The following is a 19,913-nucleotide window of genomic DNA, read 5'->3' as shown; positions in this document are numbered from 1 at the left end:
GGAAAAAAAAAAAAAAAAAAGAGGGATGTGGGAGCATCAACACTGCCCAAATTATAGAGAGATAAGTTAATGTCTCTCCACCAGAATGAGGCAGCTATCTGTTCCATTTTGTTCATCACAACATCCTCACTGCATAGAACTGAGCCAAAGAGAATAAGCATCCATTTATGATTAAAGAATACATTCCTCATCATTGTTTAATGGTCTTTAACTCATTTGAAGTCCATATCTTATTTTACATTACTGATTTATGCCTCGAATCATTACTATATAGTAGTGAAACTTTTACAAAGGAAAATGATGCATGCATTTGTTTAGAATTTGTTTCTAAAGAGAAAAAGAAAAACCTTCAAAAATCTGATATTAAAAGAAACACAAGATATGTTACATATAACTGTATAATGTTTTTAAAAATGTGTACCTGAGATTGTGCTGTACTTAGGTATTGTCAGTTTTATTGAAAAATTATCACGTATTAAAAATTCTCTACTATTCCAGATTATAAAAAGTATTTCAATTTAAAACTTGTTTATCTGATTATGAGATTTTATTATAGTTGTACAATATCCACCACTATAATGTTGTTTGAGGTACAAATATGGTACCCCACTTCACTTCTCAGGTTCTGAGAAAACTCTGCTTTTATTAGAAAGAGCATACAAAAGAGAGTCAGTTTGATAAATTAGCATGAGAAAAGAGCCTGTAGGCAGAGAGAAGAGATTGAAAGAGAGCCTGTGTGGGTGGAGGAAAGGTAAACTAGGAAACAGTAGAAGATACTGAGTTGCTTTAAAGAGAATTGCTACTCTAGGCAAATTGACTTCGAGAGCTTATGAGACACCTAACATATGACTATACTCAAGGTATGAAGTGGAATAAATGAGTTCAGATACAGATATGAATGACTTATATAGTGAACAGATCAGGGTACCAATTTAATCACTCTGTTTACTTATGGCCTTGGCATATTACTTAGCCTAGCTGAGTAATGTCTCTATCTACAAAGGTAGGATAAACTATATATTACATTGTTGCTGTAAGAATTACATAAAATAATATATTTATTATATATATTCACTTCACTAGCACATGTCTAGACCTAGTAAAAACTAAATAATAATGAGAATGACAATGTCATTTTTCTCTGACCTGCTCAAAGATAATTTCACTACAATCAAGAGGATGAAAGTCATTTTAAAATATCCTTTATCTTGCCATAAATAGCTTTTGAAGCCTCGAAATAAAGACATAGTATTGGATTTGGAGTGTGAATACTTAAGTTCAAGTCATAGGATGTGTCTTATTCGTACTTGAAGATGTCGTGGGCTGAAGTGTGCTTCCCTGCAAAATAATGTCATTATCCATTTATCCAAACCTGTAGAATGTACAACACCAAGAGCAAATTCTAATGTAAGTTACAGACTTTGGGAGATAATGATGTATCAAAGTAGGTTCATCCTGGTGTGAACGAAAATACTGCAACCATACCAGTAAACAAAGAATGCTGAAACCAAGTCATCAGCAGCTGCCACCACCCCCCAATGAGGACAGCCCCTCTGCAGCCCAGCCTCTGCAGCCACTCACAATGGTGCAACTCTGAGCTGACTCAGAATAATAAAGGACAAAATAATGGCCCTAGATAGCTAGATGCTTGTCAAAGGAATGAATTCAATGAGCCCAATGTTTGCTTCCTCCTATACATAGAAAAGCACTAAATTCTTTAACTTGAGATGCCTGGTTTTCTTTAGATAACAAGTAATCTTTTATTGTTTCAACTACCTGGTCTTTGTTGTAAAGCTCCTATACATCCTAGCTCCTCCCCTACTTCTTTGGAGCAGTCCCTCAGAGCCATCTGAGGGGCTGTCACCCCAGCTGGAGTACTCCTGCCAAATAAAACAACAAATAAAACTTTTAGGCTGCGCATTTATTTCAGTCAACCCTGGTAACAAAGGTACCACCCTGGTGGGGGATGTTGATAATACAAGAGGATTTGCATGTGTGGGAGCAGGAGAGAATATAAGAAATCTGTGTCTTCTGCTCAATATTTCTGTGAACCTAAAGCTGCTCTAAAGAATAAAATTTATTAAAAACAAAACAAAAAAGCTAATAAAATATAGATAAATTAAAAGGGAGAAAGGTTACAGAGGCGAGTGGCTTATAATATGGAATAACCTAGTTTAGGAAACTCTTATGCTAGTTCTATATTTATTTACCACCATGTATGGAATGTTTAACATTTAGTTAATAGTTTAATAGTTATAATTACCTATGTTGTTAATGCTATCCACTGTAATGAAAATACAGAAGAATAATGTATTCCTTATGATTTCTAAAAGGGAAGTCAGTTCACTTTGAAATTAATAAAACTCTAAATGCACTATGATTGCAGAATAAAAGTAGTAAGTAAAGCTCGTTTTAAGCAGAATAATTTGTTGTGCTAAACTCTTTCTGTGTGACAGGGCTTTCAATTTGCTTAGACCATACACACTGCTAAATACAACACTTAACATTTCTGAGAGGTTTTCACTTATAACTTTTTTCCTTAGAATGTGGCTTTATAATCATTTTTGATCCACATCTGCTGTTGAATTTTTTTAGTTTGCATTAGAACAAAACAAATTTCAATCTACTGAGTATCTCCACAGGAGACCTAAATTCTAGTCTCTGCTCTCTCATTATTAACTGTGACTGCAGTTATTATTATGCAAATTATAATTTTAAAGTGAGGAGTTCCTACTTGTGTACCTGGACATATATACACTTATTATTCTTACAAAATTTCCTTTTCTAGCTGTCTTTGACAGTTGTCAAGCATGCAGATAATGGGTTCACAAAAGCATTCAAACTGGTGCCTAGGGTGGGTGGGCCCCTTATATCATAGTTACTTGCTTATGGGCACTTTCACTGTCACAGACCGAGGTACCTCTTACTGTGACTATTAAATGAATTTAAGAGTAACTAAAAGCTTAAAGGCCTAATCAGTATTACATGATATTATCTACATTCTTAATATCTCAGTAAACTAGGATACGAAGAATGTGAAATTCAATGCAGATAAATATAAAGATGTATTTCTAAAGAATACAAGCAGAACGTAATAAATATCTAAACTAATTTAGTTCATGTCAGAAAGATCTGGGGATTGTCTACAAGCCCTACTGGTGCCAAGATTATAACGGGACTAGAAAGAGAACTGAATTGTAGTCCACACATAGAAGAAACATTATATAGCCAGGATTCAAATCAAGATTGATATGTATTTCGTTCTATTTGTATCACTCAGACCATAGTAGGACAAATTTGGGAAAGTATTTCACCTCTTTTGGTCTCAGTTAAGTATGTAAAATACATTTAATAAAAGCAGTTACCACATATAGTTGTTATAAGTGGACAAACATGAGACGCACTTAGTTCTTGCATAGAATAGACACTAAAAAATGTTCATAAGGAATATATTCTCCATTAGAATCATGATGGGGCTAGAAATTGATGGGACGGTGAGCAATCTTCCTGGTGCTCACTTCTGTCTCTGCCTTGTCACATTTCAGGAATGGAAAACAGGGAGAGTTCAAGACTCCAGTGAAAATACGCCTATAGGACACGCATGTATGTTTATGCTCGATCTGGTCTCCCAACATGAGCACTCAAAGAGCATCTGTTTTTAAAGGCTGCATCACTTTTCTTTAAATTGGCTTGGTTACGAACTGTTTTTCACCTCATTCTGTCTCAAGAGAAGACACTGGCTAGGTGATGTGATACAGTAGGTAGAATCTCCCTGAACCTCAGTCTGCCTTAAGGGGCTGAAATTCCTATAAGATTAATTACCCTGTTAGGATTTTTTTTCCCTGTTAAAGTAAAAGAACTGTAGAAAGAATGATGGTAAAAGGGAGGCAGATAACATAGTATCTGTCATTAATACATTAATGTAATTTTTAACCTAAAAAGTAACTCAGAACAGTTATTTATGGTTATGCATGCTATCATAAGAGTAGGGGATCAATTAATTTGTAAAATCAACATTTATTAATTGAATGTTCACTATATGCCAAGTACCCAATATATACCAGATTCTGTACAAGTTCCTAGAAGCCCTGAAGCAGGCAGTACAGGACAGATTGGAGCAGCATGAAAATACAATCTCCTAGAAATAGGTGGGTAAGATAAAAATCTAACATGAAAGATGGGAGACAACAAACTCTCACTCTGAGTAAATCATTCTTGTTGATCTGTATCACTTCATCACTTACATCTATCATTCCACAAAGGTCTTTATCATTCCATATTTTTTTTAACATAACACATATCCTTTTTCTGAGCATTATAAGGCACAGCAGAGTCTTACTTCAGGTTCCAGAATGATTTTTTAAAACACCTAAAGTGAAGAGAGTCATTATTGGGTGCCTCCAAAAATAACTACTTTGAGTGATAAAAATATTTTTATGGAAACTGGTAACATCTCTTACATACATCTGCAGAAATAGAGATTTTATCGCATAACCCTCAGACAAAGCACTCATCATCTACTAAAAGATAAGAAAGTGGTGATTAGAGTAAATGGTGAAGTTACTTAGGTTTACATCACTAATGCATGGAATTAACCATATTTGATGTTATTAGAGAGGAATAAGCCATCTCCCTAATCATAATCATCTTGATCCAATTCCATCCTTCAGAAATTTTAATTCATCTAACTTATAAGAAAATGTGTTAAACAAAGGCACTTCACAGTATTAGTGCAATTTGCATCAAATGCACTAGAGAAAATTACCTAATACAATTTTCTAAGCCATTTAGTATCATGAACTTGGCACTAAAAGGAGAAAATTGCATTTTATGATTTGTAGGCTGTTGAAAATATCACACACCTGAATTCACACAATCTACATATTTTTATGCAGTTTCCTCAACAAAAAAACAAGTCTTTAATAAGCCAGAACACTAACTTGAAGATTTTACTGCATTAAACTAAAACAGAAAGATAAGACATCTAGCTCTATTTGAGAAACAAACAGTTAACTATAAAAGTGCTATCATCATTTCTCTCCCTCCTTTGGAATAAAATTACAAGTCTCTTCTTGTCTCTATAGTTATTTTTTGTAAGACTTAAGGAATAAAAAGATTAAAAGGAGTACTGAAAAAAAATATATGTGTATGTATTTTATCAATGTTCATCTCTACTCGATCAAAAGTTACTGAAAAAAAGGACCAAAGAGAGAAGACCTATATATTAATAGAGAACATTAATTTCCCTTGAAAAAATACTTATACTTTCTTAGAAGGTTTGTGTCAGTATAAAACTAAATTATATAAACTAGACAGAGTTATTCATTTAGAAAATGGATCTTATAAAAAAGGTCTCTGGATTTGTAATTCCTTAGTCAGTTATCAGAGAGAGGGAGTCAAAAAAAATGAAGCACACAGTATTTGGAATTATGACAAAAAATGCAAGTTTTTCAGAATTTGTCTATTGAGTTCAACAGAGTAGCTATCATTTCTATCTTATCTTCATGTGGCACATAAAATAGTGGCAATAAAATGCTGTAAAGAGAATTATTCCTGAGAGTCTTCTGTTGTCTTGGTACTGCAAACACGGCAGGGTCACATTTCAACTTAGACACCCAAAAACTGACTCATCTTGCCAAAGAGAATAGAATGTAAAACATCACTTTAACCTCAGCATCAGAAAGAGAAATCAGATGGCAGAAAAGACACAAGGGCAGACACAGATTTCTCAGGCAAGAGAAGGAGCTGCAGGGCCATGCAAACAGAACAAAAGGCATTCCTGAGGTGAACAATTAACACAGGCAGCAAGAATTCTGCGGGACATATTAGAGCAAGGGAAGCAAAGACTCTGTAGAAATCAATTTATAAAGACTGTACTTAATGTGACCTCTGAGCAACTGCATTAGCAGGGACTGAGAATTTCTTGCAAATAGAATAAGGATCCTGAAATAAGAGATGTCAACACCAAGGAAGAAAGGCATAGAAACAAGAGCAAAGTGACATATACAAAAGAGGAATCTAGATTAAAAGGGAATGCAGGCTACTTCTGAAGCCAAACTAAGCCTTCCTTAGCAAGAAGTACATGAGAACCCTACAGCATACTTTTAGAATGCTGCATATACCTGTGCCTGAGGTAGCTACAAGATAAAATCCATAATGTCACATGCACGGTCATTCCCTGGTAGAGGTTCTATTATATATTTATTCATTTATATATAAATATATGTATAGTTCATTAATTAATGAACTTGAGAATTAAAATGCCAATCTGGAAAAATGTTAATTAAAGATGTATGGATCATGTAACTCCTACCTGATTATAAGTCAAAATCCCAGAATGTGGGGAAAAAAACAGTAGGTGGCCTTCTAAGATGGCCCTAAGGATCCCCATTTACCTGTATTTACAAACTTTTATGATCCCCTTCACTTGAGTGTGGGCTGGACGTGGAAAAGGAATATGACTTTTGAAAATAGGTTACACAAGTCTGTGACTTCTGTCTGTGGCTCTTCTTGTTCACTTCCTCTGAGGGAAGCCAGCCGCCTTTGTGTGTGCTGCTCTACAGACAGACCCACGTGACAAGGAACCGAAGCCAGCCTCCAGCCCACAGCCAAGGAGAAACTGAGGCCTCAGTCCGAAAGTCCATGAGAAAGTGAACTGTCCCAACGGGAGGAGGCATCATTCCCCAGTTGAGACATCTGGAGGTAGCCTTGCAAGACTCGGAGCCAGGGGACCCAGCAAAGCCTCCCCCAGATGCCTGAACCAAAGAAATTGTGAGATAATAAATGCTGCTATCAGTCATTACATGCTGGAGTCACCTGTTAAGCAACTACAGATAACTAATGCAATATCACTCTTTAAAGAAATTTGTCTTAAGATTTACATCTTTGCAGTTTTGTCAAATAGTCACTAAAGTTAAAACAAATGCCTGAACAAGTAAAAAACTGTATCTTCATTACATCTAGATTTGGAATAAACTATATTAAAGTTACTGGGCAATGAGCACCTAACTTCCATTGAAGGGTATCTTTTTTTTTTTTTGCTATAAATTAATATCACATTATCAGTAGTCATCTTACCAATGAGATTTTATTTTTTTCTCTCATATCTACTTAATAAGAAAAGAGAGAAAAATCATCTATTTAAAGAAAATAATCTAGAAATTGGAATTAATATCTGACTATTACTTAAGTATTACCAAAGAATAACAGTTCTCATACAGCTAGGAGTTAAATACACAAAATGAAACAATATGTTTAAAACAACAGAGTCTGTTTTTCATATTATTTCATTCAAAATTTAATTAAATGGTTTTGAGAACAGAATAAACAATCAAAAATATATTTTACATCTAAATCCAGTACTTCAATTTTTACATCTGGAGGAGGGCTGTGTCCTTACTGCCTAGTAACAGCTTACTGTGGACACCCCCGTGCGTGGAGCAGAAAGCATACAGTGAGTGGAGGTGAGGCACCCCTACCCTAGCAGAAGAAGGCTTCCCTGGTGTTTCTATTCACTGAGGAAACTGTTTCAAGCCCCCAGCCCTTCTACAAGCCTTGTTTTTTATTCGGCCTCTGAAATCTGCAAGAGCTATTGAGCCTCAACTGGCTTCTCCACTGACTTTAGAGTTTAACTGCTCTTAAGTGTGACCTCACTGACCTCCATCCTAACTTCGGATTTCAGAACTTCAGTTATTCTGTGCTAATTACTGTATTTAACCTTCGACCCTCTGTTTCTAGACTAGAGTTGTGACTGACTCAGTTTCAGCTCCTGCCTGAGTTACCTTGTTTGTATCCTATGCCACCTGCGGTTCCTATTGCCCTTTTGATAAAAAGAGCAAAATATTTTAATGAGCATTTCACTGCTCAACAATAAATATTTATACATACATTGGAAGGACCTACCTTATACAAAGCATTTCCAGCTCCTATTCTAATTTCCTCGTCTCTTCTTTCTGCAGTAACCTTCAACTGATCAAAGAGACTTGTCCTCCATATTTCTCAATCCTTCCTACTCACCAGACAAATCTGAATGACAGGAAAATAATATTTAGACAGTGCTAAATGGTGTGGAAAAGATTGGAGGGGGTATTTCTCTGTATGTATATAGTTGTTTAGTTTTGACTTTTAAAAGCATATTAATGTTCTACATATCAAGAAGATATCACTTGCAAACAGAAACAAATGAACCTAACTCTATTTAAAACGAACAACACAGCCATATTAAAAGAGAAAAAAGTATCCACCGTGTTTGAACATAGTACAAAGAAAATTCGGTACAAAGAAAAAGAAAACTACAAACTAATCTTGAACTCTTTTGGAAGCCTTGTTCGGCAGGTATGGATACAGCAATTCTGAAACTATGCATGGTACAGTTGAGCAAATGCATAAATGTGCTAGTGTGGCCCTCAGAATGGAAGAAGTAAGTAATGAATGTGCAATGAAGAAAAACAAGGAAGAACTCTGTGGCAGGTGACTGAAATCAGAGGCAAGCATGAACTTAAATAACTAACTAACACACACACACACTCTCTTTCCCTCTCCCCCTCTCCTGAAAGGGCTAGAAACAACCACATCATAACAGCAATGAGCACATCTAGTACCCAGATACTGATTTCTAAACACCATAACTTACTAAAGGAAACTCGCTCCTTGGAAAAGTGGTTGAGTCCAGGACTTGACCAGGGAAGGTACAAAATGGTTCTGTGATATTTTCCTATACCAGAAATGAAATGCCCAAAAAGTGCAAAAATAAATGATGGGGGAAGGCACGGCAAAAGATCCTAGGAGCAGTTTGAAGGGGCTAGCACTGGCCAAATCTGAATGAGCATCAGAAATAATTTTTGCAGTCATGGGTTAGAATCAAGTGACTATAATAGAGATCTATCAGTAATAACGATCATAAATACATAGGCAGAAAGATTAACAAATAAAGAGGAATGGGGGGTTCTTCTTTTACGATAAATAGTTTACTGATAAATATGGACTGAGTGTCAGAGTTAGAAAAATCCCTGTTTGGTAACCACTATAGTAAAAATTGGTTTGGGCAAGAATCATCAATTGATGCTAAATACAGGTAGAGAAAGGATGATGAGAAATAGAATATTTATATAATCTCAAAGTATCTCCCTATATTACTTATTAATTATAAAAAAGAATCATAGTATCTATACAGTAGATAAAATGGACAAATCCTTAACCAAATGACCTTACCAATAAGGGACTAATAGGCACCCTGTGCCTCTAAATGTGATACCCTCAAAAATACACATATCATATACGTAACATTCCAACCATAAATGCATAATCTGAACCTCATCATGAAGAAACACCAGAAAAACCAAAAATGAGAAAAAAAAAATCTCTCAACTTCTCAAAAAATATCACCATACTGAAAGACAAAGCCTATGTTAGTTTAAAGAAGATTAAAGACACATGACAACTAAATGCCAAGCACGATCTTGGATTGGATTCTATAGCTCCCAAAAGTGGTATAAAGAAACGGATTTCTGGGATGATAGAATATATTTGAAATGTAATTAAAACAATTTAAATTACTTTTATAATTTTGTTACCAAAAACATTAGTATAGTATATTGAAAGTTTGACATAGTAGTGCAGGGATCATAATTTCTTACTGATATTAGCTGTGGGTTAGTTTCGTTACTGTACACATGTGAAAATAAATGACAGCTTTCAACTGAATCTGATGGAAGAGGAAGTATCTTCTGCAACTGTGTGGATGATGTTGCCCTCAAGTTATTACATGATTTTAACTGACCAAGATAAACGTCTGTGTTCTCTTTAATTTCTGGACCTGACCATTTGCTCCACAATGGTGAGGCAAACTAAGAGAAATAATCCCTCAAACTGAAGTTTGACTGCTTGAATACAATGCTTCCTAAAGAATTTTAAGACTAGCATCAGATTGTTGCCCTTAATTATATATTTTATTTCTAATCTTTTTGCATGTGTTTGCTTTTTTAACACTCGTTATCATTTTAGTTTTCATTCAATGCATATTTTCAGAATGGCCTAGGAGTCTAATGGCAGAAGGGTTTCTAGAGGATATAATCTATTTTCTTGGCGAAGGGGGGGAGTATTTAAATTTGCATATTTGGTTTTCGAGGGCATACTGGGGATTGAATCCAGGACCCTGTGTATGCTAAGCAGGCGCTCTACCACTTGAGCTACACCCTCCCCCCTCTAGAGGGTATATTATGTAACAAACACCTGCACTTTCAAGGCTCAGCCATTTGGTTACTTCTTTCGTATTCTCCATCAGACTGTTGCCTCTGCTAGTAACCACTGCTTGTTAGTCATTACTCTTATCCTGTATTTGGTAAGTTTCTTTTTTTCAAGCAATAGCTTGAAAATGCTTTTTTCTTACATGCAATAGTTGTTATTACATCTTGACTGAACATCTTGCATAACAGTTTCCAAAATCTTTTAAGTCAAGACAGAATTTCAAAATATGAAGCATATTATAAATTATATTTTATGTGTTTACTTCTATTTGGAAACTAATCTTTGGATATTAACATAAAGGCAAATGTCACGCCTTGTTTGTGCTAATGATAATGTGCTTTGGAACTCTGCATCTTCCTATGACTACTAGTCAAGGCAAGTTCAAGGATGTCAAAAATGATTTTGAAGTAAGCAGTTGCCCACTCTATCTTCCAAAGTCTGAAACCTGAAGTTGAAGCTGGATTGCAGGTTTTGGCTAGATATCAAAACAGAATCCAAACTTCCATTCATTTCTAGTTTGCATGAAAGTTTTCAGAAACATGTTTTAAACAAATGTGGGAAATGAGAAAGCGTAGTTATTGTTAGAGATAGTAACTGTTCATAAATTTTAACTACTATTAATCAAATTCATATGTAAATAAATTTAAAATGAGTTCAATGAAATTTTAACAAGTTTTATCCCTACGAGAGTTAAGTATTTGATCTTTAACACTAAAAAATCCTCAGGTAATTTGTAGTTGTTAAGACAAAAGCCGAGTTTATCTCCTCTCTGCAGTGGTTTAATGAAAATGCCTCAGACATCTACAGAGCCTAAGTACAATGTGAGATCTCAGTCTTCTATATGTGGGTAATTTTTAATTTTCTTCTTTACTTTGAGTTTCTGAATTCCTTCTATTTCTATAATTCTGCCTAATTTCTATAGCAAATTGCTTTCAATATTGGAAAAAACCCGCCCGCACATACTACATTAAAAATATTTTGATGAAATAAAAAGTGCTCTATATATTTTGAAATAAAAACAGTAGCTAATATAATTTTTAAAATATGCTCTAGAACTCAATAGCATATTCATTCACTCAAATTCACCCTAGTAATCACTACTTTGATATTGGTAATTGCATCAGATACTTGAAGTCAAATAAAACATGAGATAGCATTAAATCAGGATAGGAGAATCTGAAGAGGAAGGGAGGAAAAAGAGTGCTATAGTGAAGGCTACATGGCAGAAACAAGGCTTTACTGTATATTTATTAATACCATCAGGATTATTTTATAATCAAGATTTAAAGAAAAAGATTAAAATACAAAAGAAAAGATCTAAACTTTCAGTTAACTGAAGTTTTTCTGCATTCTAATATTAGGAGATAAAGGCAATTTAAAACAACTTTTATGAATATATAAATAAATGATTAATTAATGCTTACAATGTCCTCAGTATCACCTGCATTCATTCACAGTCATTGTTTTTTTCATCTACCAGAAGCACAGATTAAGCAGAAACTGTATGGCACCACAAGCCCAGCCAACTGTGCTTTAGCTTTAACGCTAACAAGTGATGGGCAACAGACTCTGCCATGCCAAAATACGCTAGTTTGGCATAAGGATTATTTGAGGCCAAAGGCACCTGGGAAATAACAGATGCAAGAAGGGCACCCTCATCTCCTCTATTCTTCCTGAAAGCGGGAGATAAAGCTCCCAGGCGAAAGATGTCCTCTGTAAACCAGGAGGAAAAAAAAAAATTTTTTTGTCACAAAGATGGGGAGTTAAGGCCAAGAGAAAGATGTACAAATTTTGTCAAAATAACCCTTCTTTAGTCTTCCCTGTATATTTGAGTTACTTTTTCACAATTATTGCTCTTAGTTCAACATAGTATAAAATCACTTAGGCCTAGCTGTTTCGGGGTCTTCATTTTCCTGTGCAGATTCCCACCTACATGTGAAAATATTAAATAAAATTTGTATACAATTCCTCTTGTTAATCTGTCACATGTAAACTTAACTCTTGGGCCTAGCAAGAAATCCTAAGAGGATAAAGGAGAAGTTTTGCCTCCCTTACAAAAGTAAAAAATATTTTGAACCTGTCAAACATCTTTAACATCACTGGGCCTCATTTTTTCTCATCAACAAAAGAAGTTAGAATTAAACCAGCATTTCCCAAATTACTACAAATTTAGAGGCTGGTAACACAATTTATTCTACAGTTCTATGGGTCTAAAGTCCAACATAGATCTCCCTGAGCAAAAATCAAGGTGTCAGCATGGATGCATTCACTTCTGGAGGCTCCAGGGAAAAATCAGTTTCCTTGTGTTTTCCAGCTTCTGCAAGCTGCCTGTATCCATCCCTTGGCTCACGCCCCACCTTCCTTCATCTTCAAAGCCATCAATGGCTTTTAAAAAGTCATTTGATTATTCTGGGTCTACACAGATAATACAGAATAATCTCCTCACCTCAAGGCCTTTAATTTAACCTTACTTAGGTTGCCATGTAAGGTAAAATACTTAACAATTTCTGGGGATTAGGACATGGACATGAGGGGCCACTGTTCTGCCTACACATACTATTTCATGTGACTACAGTTTAAGGACATGATTGCTGATTGCTGAGAACAAAAAATTATGCAGCCCAATGAGCTTGTGAAATCCTATATTAAAAGACGTCACTTTTGGGGAGTCAAAGTATAGATTATTACTTTAAGAACTCTAAAAGTCTTCAAAAATGTTTGTCTAATAATTATCTTATATATTTTCACACCTTTGGGAAGTTTTTCTCTTAACACTAGTTGTAAAATGCTTAAATAAAATGTCTTAATTGTTTCAGCAAAAACAGTCTATGATATGTGAACTAAAAATAATCATGAATATTCAAACTCATGATCCAAAGGATGTTAAAAGTCCTCAAAAAAAGGGGGGGGGCATAACACATGTACAACTACAGGTATGTGCCCATTTTGTAAGAATCCTTTAGAATTACTGATTGAAAGACCATGGAAACATCATACATCTTGTTAGATTTATTTCTCAAGTTAGTCTGTCAAAGAAAGGGAATTCAAAGCAAGCAATGTAACGTTACTTGGCAAGGCATTTCCTCAGTCTCTATTCTCTTAATAAGCTCAAAGTTGCTTAGTTAACTTGTCTAACAAGACAGGAACCTGAAAGGCAAGAGATTAGCCTAAATCCCACTCCCTCAAAAGCCATTTTTATAAGCAAAACCTCAGACTCTTCTGGTATATGAATCAAACTCATCAGAAAAGCCACATCCTCATCTGTGCACCTATATCTCAGACTTCAGTTTTCCTACATAATAAAAAGCCTCTGTAAACTTCTCTGTAATTTTCAATAGAGGTTAAAGCAAAAAACTGAAGTTTCTGAATCAGAAACTCTAATAATGAGAGCAGCCCTCCTTCCTATAGCAATACAAAATTGAACATGCCTATGTTAAGCACCTAACTGTTTAGGTACTTGGTTCGTAACTATGGCACAGTCATGGCCTTCACTGTCCAGCAACTAAAAACTAAACACGTAGGGAGACAGAAGTTGTTAAGACTTAAGAATTTAGAAGTTTCCTATTCATTTATCATCAAATGAACAATATCTCTGTAATCAAAGAAATAAAACACCCATCTGTTTCCAACCAAAAATTCAGGATTAAGTGAGAAAAGGAGACAATATCTACAATAAATAATCACTATGTAACCTTCAAACTGCACCTGTCTTCTAGGCAAAAAAAGAAATCTACTTCTACAAATAAATTGATAGTAATGATCATTAGTTATAGCTATTAAATGATATCCAACATTGATTTCTTATTCATAAAGAAGTACATATCAATATACTCAAGAGTTTCATACTACACACATACACATAACACTCAGAAAATACAAAACATTGCCTATGTGGGTTAAAGCATTATTTTTATGCACTATCTTAATCAGGAAAACAGAAAAAAAATACCAACTAATATATTTTTTCTTTTAGGTATTAATATATGGCTCTTGAAAATTCAAAGTAAAATATTATAATTGGAGGCAAAATATGTTCAGTCCTCATCCTTTAAGAAAGATTTAATCCTAGGCTTTAAAATATGCCAAATAGGAGCTTGGCAGTAAATAAAATGTGTACCTTCTCTTTTCTCTGAAAGATTTTTGTGCTGCTAAATTTATTACTTCATTTTATGAGCTCCACTTTCACTTAAACTCTATTTTAAAGCAATTACAAGTTTAAGAAGGAATTAGAATTGACTATTTCTGGGAAAACTTCAAAATTATGGCTTTTTCATTTCCTAAGAGGGAGGCTGAGACTTAACTGTTCCTACCTTTATAGGAGAAAAGAACTTTTAATTTTCTTTAACACATTCATTTACTTGTATAGATCACTCTTTACGCTTTCAAGTGCACCACACTAAGATGATCTATAGTCATTAAGCTCATGCTTTGGTGTTCAGTAATGGAGGTTCATTTTTTCTCATTTAATCAGATTTACACAATTTTGCAAACTAATTGGAGTAAACTACCTAATTAAAAAATTGTATTTTATAATTTACCAAATCTCTTATTGAAACCACTATTCCCCCATACGCCATTGTAGATTTATACACATGCAGCCAGCAAAATCGAGTATTATATACGAATACTGTATTTAATCATCAATTATAAACCTACCATCAGTTGGACTGGGCAAGCAGATATTGTGAAAGAAAGTTTGGACTGACTGCATATTTACTATCTTTATCACTATAGTAAGTTTATTAACTTTTTCAGTGGGTATTCAGTACATTAGAATAAACTACACAAATAGCTAAAGTCAAAATAGTACTGTTCCCCATAAGAATTATGCAACTGTTCAGTAGTAGGCAAATGTAGACACTCATTACCTGTATCTAGTCTGCAATCAAGTCACAAGATAGTACTCACTCATTTTAGAGGACACCCTATCAGAATCTTCACAAGATATACACATGTAATGTAGATAGTACAAGCTATGATTACCTAAAATAATCACCAAGTTATTAATATAATCACCAGCACAGAACAAGCTATAAAGATTATCTGATAGACCATTACTTAGAATAGATAGTGTGCACCTATCCACAGGTGAAATTTATAACATTCTACCTATTTACTTGACAGTTTAGGAAGGATCAATCACTGATAGTTTTCTACATAAGTAACTAGAAGCCATGATAAAAATTTCTGTCTTTCTCTGTGCATGTTCCTTTTTTTCTCTCTGTTTCTGTCTGTCTCTCTCATACACACACACACACACACACACACAAACACACACATATATAAACAGAGTCATTTGAATTCCTTAAGAAATTCCATTTTAGATATTAATCAAGGGTAAGTGCTTCCAGGTAAGTACAAACTATCTTAGGGAACAAGGAGTCTATTAATAGAAACCTGCTTATACTAGGCAATATTTAAGTATAAGAAAATGATAATTTGATGGGGGTTGAGTCAGTTAACAGATACTTTATTCTCACTACTTTTTCAGATATGTTGATGAATGGGTCCAATTCATTATGTGAAAAATTGCTGGACTTTCACGGAGATACGATTATTTCAAACAAACATCAAAGATCCTTTTCATGCCTATGTTGTAAAGATATGCTTTTCTTAGCATTTTCCTCTGAGTAAATATCATTGTCATTTTTATTTTTTGTGTGCATTTGCTATCTTTTGCACTTTTGCTTTATTGAGATATAACTGTCTTATAAATTGGGTAACTGTAAATGTACAATACGTTGACTTGGTACAATTTTGCATTTCAAAATAATTACCACCATACTGTTTACTAACACCCTCATCAAGTCATAATTACCATTTCTTTTCGGTGGTGAGAGCATTTAAGATCTATTCTCAGCAACTTGCATGTTTATAATAGAGTATTATTAACTACAATCACCATGCTATACATTAGATCCCCACAACATCTTTGTCTTAGTACTAGAAGTTGTACCCTTTGATGGATAATTCCTCCATTTTCCCTACCCTCCAGTTCCAGCAAAGAGCAAAAGCTTTCACCCTTTCACCACTGAGCCTGATGTTAACTATCAGCTTGTCACATATGGCCTTTAGTATGTAGCAGGATGTTCCTTCCATTTCGAATTTTTTGGGCATTTCTGTCATGACAGGATGTTTTATTTTGTCAAATGCTTTTTTTTTCATATCAGAAGAAATGCAATTATAAGCTGTTTTGATTAAAAACTGCTAATGATTAAAAGTTAAGCTTCTCTCATTCTTCATTTTATTTTGTTATTTTGGGTATGATTGCAATGGTGGTTAATTTTTTACTTTTATACTCTATAGCTCTGCTATCCAACAGAACAGACACTAGCCATATGTAGCTATTTAAGTTTAAAATTAAATAAAATTCATTTCCTCGGTGGTCACCCTATCTACACTTTAATTGCTCAATTAACTGATATTATGGAACATTTTCATTATCTCAGAGAATTCTTTTGAGCAGAGCTGCTCTAGAAGTACAACAAAGAGTGAAAAGATCATGAGGTTGGGCAATCAGCATTCCTCAGGGCTTCAGCCAACATTCAAACCCAGGCCTGTCTCCAGAGTCTGCATTTCCCACTGCAGCAGGTATTTGGCAACCAGTATTACCAATTGGCCAAAGATACTCTGGTCAACAATACCATTTCAGCAAAATTTATACATATGTAACAGCCACTAACAGTTATATACAATTTTGACACAACTCACTGTTACAGATAACACTATAGGAAAATTTTAAAAGAAAATCAGGGAAAAGAAACATAGATTGATTTATACTTAACTAATAAAAATGATAGTTCCATGTGTCCGGATTCAACCTACTTTCAAAAATAATTTGGAATTAATTATACTACGAAATCTAAACATCTAGCATCTTATCAAAATATTGGAACTTAACTCATCAATTGTTTTTTGAATTTAATTTTGTAGTTCAGTAAGTGAAAAATGATTATTGTAACATTATGAAAGAAATGTTCCCAAAGAAAGGAGGATATCATAGTCAATTTGGGCTGCTATAACAAAAATACCATATTTTGGGTTGCTTAAAGAACAAATATTTATTTCTCATAGTTCTGGAGGCTAGGAAGTCTAAGATCAAGGTGCTGGCCTCTTGGTTCCAGGTAAGAGTCCTCTTTCTGATTTTCAGAGGGACATCTTGCTGCATCCTCACATCCTCTTCTGAAAAGGGCACTAATCCCATCTGTAATGGTTCTACTCTCATTACCTAGTTACCTCCCAAAGTTCTTATCTCCAAATACCATCAAATTAGGGATTAGGGTTTGAACATATGAATATTAAGAGGATACAAAATTGTTTATAGCAAGAAAGGACAACTGTGTGCCCTGAAACCAGATCCTTGCAATTCTTTTAAAAATAGTTCCAATGTGCTTTAAAAAAAAAAATCAGAAATGGAATTATTTTCTAAAATGGGAAGATTCTGAAGAAGCCAGAGTTCTAAAAATGTGTACTGTAGTTGATCTGATCTGAAATTCTTCACTTAATCTTTCCAGCCCAGCCATGAGTCCCTGTTCCCTAGATCTAGCTACACTAGGAATCTTTTGTTGACCTAAAACAGACAGACCTCTAGACATTTCTCAAGCAAAGATGGGTTTACTTGGGATCAGAAGAGAAGTAAAATTCAGTGTCTGTAATCATGGTAAGCCACATGCAAGAATCCACACAGCAAGGGAAGGAGAACACTTTAATAAAAAGGAAAAGGAAGTTGGGAGGGCTACAGTAAACAAAGAATCCATGGCTTTCCATTGGCTGAGTCTCCCTTCTAGTCTCCCAACTCTATTTAATTGAGGTTTGTGTTTACTAATTTTTTTACATTTTTCCCCTTTTAATCAAGATCTTTCTCTGAAAGCATCACTGATCAAGAGTCAGATTTTTTAATTTCAGTGGCTTTTTTTCCCTCAATGTCAGGAAGTATCTTTCCTGGGTGTAGTGTCTCACATCAGAGGAAAAGTACACAGACTGAAAACCTGTTAAGGTCACATTTGAGTAACAAGGAGGGGTAGGAGGGAGAATTCTCAGGTATGTTTTATATAAAGTCCATATGTTATCAAGATAATAGTCATTACAGATCATCTGAAGCATTATGTCATCATCCAAGGTTTGGAGACAAACTGCCAATAGGCCTGGTCCAGGTATCTTGGGAAAGCTGTCTCATCAGATATTATCTACTTCAATTCTGGAAAACGTTTACTTTCATGTCACCAGATGATGTGTAGTTCCAGTCAGGGTTTGGTGTGTTCTATAGGGTGTCATGTAAATCCAAGAGTCTACTTCTTGAAGTTTGGCGGCAAAAGTTTTGGTTAGTGGTACCTGATAAGGACCTCTCCAGTGAGACTGAAAACAGTTCTTCTGGAGGTGTCTTTTCCAACACACACAAGTCTCCAGATTGTAAGATGTGATGCTTAAGGTCTTCATCTCCCAAGGGTGCACTCTAAAAAGATTGCTCTACCAAAGCATGATTATTTTTAACAGAAGCAATTGGGCTCTTGCAATATTGGAGTATCTCTCCTTCTTTTAGTTGTAAATCAAAGGAAGCAGAAGCCACATACATTAAGCATCCTGTGACTATTTCAAAGAGTCAAAGTTTATAAGCTCCAAAAAGAATGGGTCTCAGATTTAGAAGGACCAATGACAATGCTTTTGGCCAAGGTACTTGGAGGAATTCTATAGATTTTGCCAACTGAGTCTTTTTTTTTTAATTGAAGTATAGTCAGTTATAATGTGTCAATTTCTGTACAAAATAATGTCCCAGTCATGTATATATATATATATATATATATATATATATATATATATATATATATATATATTCACTTTCATGTTCTTTTTCATTAAAGGTTATTACAAGATATTGAATACAGTCCAGTGTGCTCTACAGAAGAAATTTGGCTTTTTTTTAATCTACTTTTATATATAGTGGTTAACACTGGCAAATCTCAAACTCCCACCAGCTTTTTCCCTTCCCATTAGTGCATTTGACTAAACCAGAGGACTGAAGGTCTGATAAGCACAATGAAAGTGGTATAAAACCAGACAAACAGCACAGACCTGCTGAAACACCTGAAGGCTATCATTTTGACTACAGACCAAAGGCTTAACATATGTGCAGAGGTGAGAAGTAGGAATTTTAGTTTCCAGTAGAATTGGGTTGTTATTTGGTCCAAACCAAGGCTTTCTCTTTTTATCAAACCAATTGTTGAATTTCCAATTTTGTTTCACCTTTTCTGAGGTCAACTGTTAGGCTTCTCTAGAGAGCTTTTCTAAATTATCATTTGTATCCTTTGTATCACGACAAAGGTTTGGCTGCTGTTGTCCCTTTACAAGCAGCATTCCTTTTTGAAATGTGAGCAAGGTGATTTCCCCTAGCTTCCAGAGAGTCAAATTTACAATGCCCCAGAATCTTAATAATAGCAAAAGTGACAGACAAAAAAAGTATTGCATCCAATAACTCTTGCACATAGGGGCCATTTAAAATTTTATTTCCACTGGAAGTAGGAAAGCCATGTTGCTTCCACAGCATTCATGAAAATCATGAAAATCAGCCACTGTGAAAGCACATCTACTATCAGTATAAATCATGGCAGTTCTGTCCTTGGCTAAAGTACAAGCCCATGTCAGAGAGTAAAATTCAGCCTGTTAGGCTGAAG

General features: G+C 34.7%; 1 protein-coding gene across 16 annotated transcripts in view; it reads right to left on the bottom strand.

Moving 5' to 3' along the window:
- Window positions 1-19,913, bottom strand: part of STPG2 (sperm tail PG-rich repeat containing 2) — a 436,638-nt gene that overhangs the window by 88,981 nt on the left and 327,744 nt on the right. For 5 of the 16 annotated variants that reach the window (XR_012060157.1, XR_012060155.1, XR_012060151.1 and 2 more), the window contains one exon: window positions 7,903-8,025. The exons of 9 other annotated variants lie outside the window; for them this stretch is intronic. The gene's annotated coding sequence lies outside the window, so the exon portion shown is untranslated. Of the gene's footprint in view, window positions 1-4,328; window positions 4,370-7,902; window positions 8,026-19,913 lie in introns of those variants that run through there. 2 more of the 16 variants (XR_012060159.1, XR_012060158.1) reach the window with 2 other exon arrangements.

This window comes from Vicugna pacos, chromosome 2, assembly GCF_048564905.1.
Source record: "Vicugna pacos chromosome 2, VicPac4, whole genome shotgun sequence".
Classification (NCBI taxonomy): domain Eukaryota; kingdom Metazoa; phylum Chordata; class Mammalia; order Artiodactyla; family Camelidae; genus Vicugna; species Vicugna pacos.
Note: the sequence above shows the minus strand (reverse complement) of the source record. Positions and strands in the feature narration are given on the sequence as shown.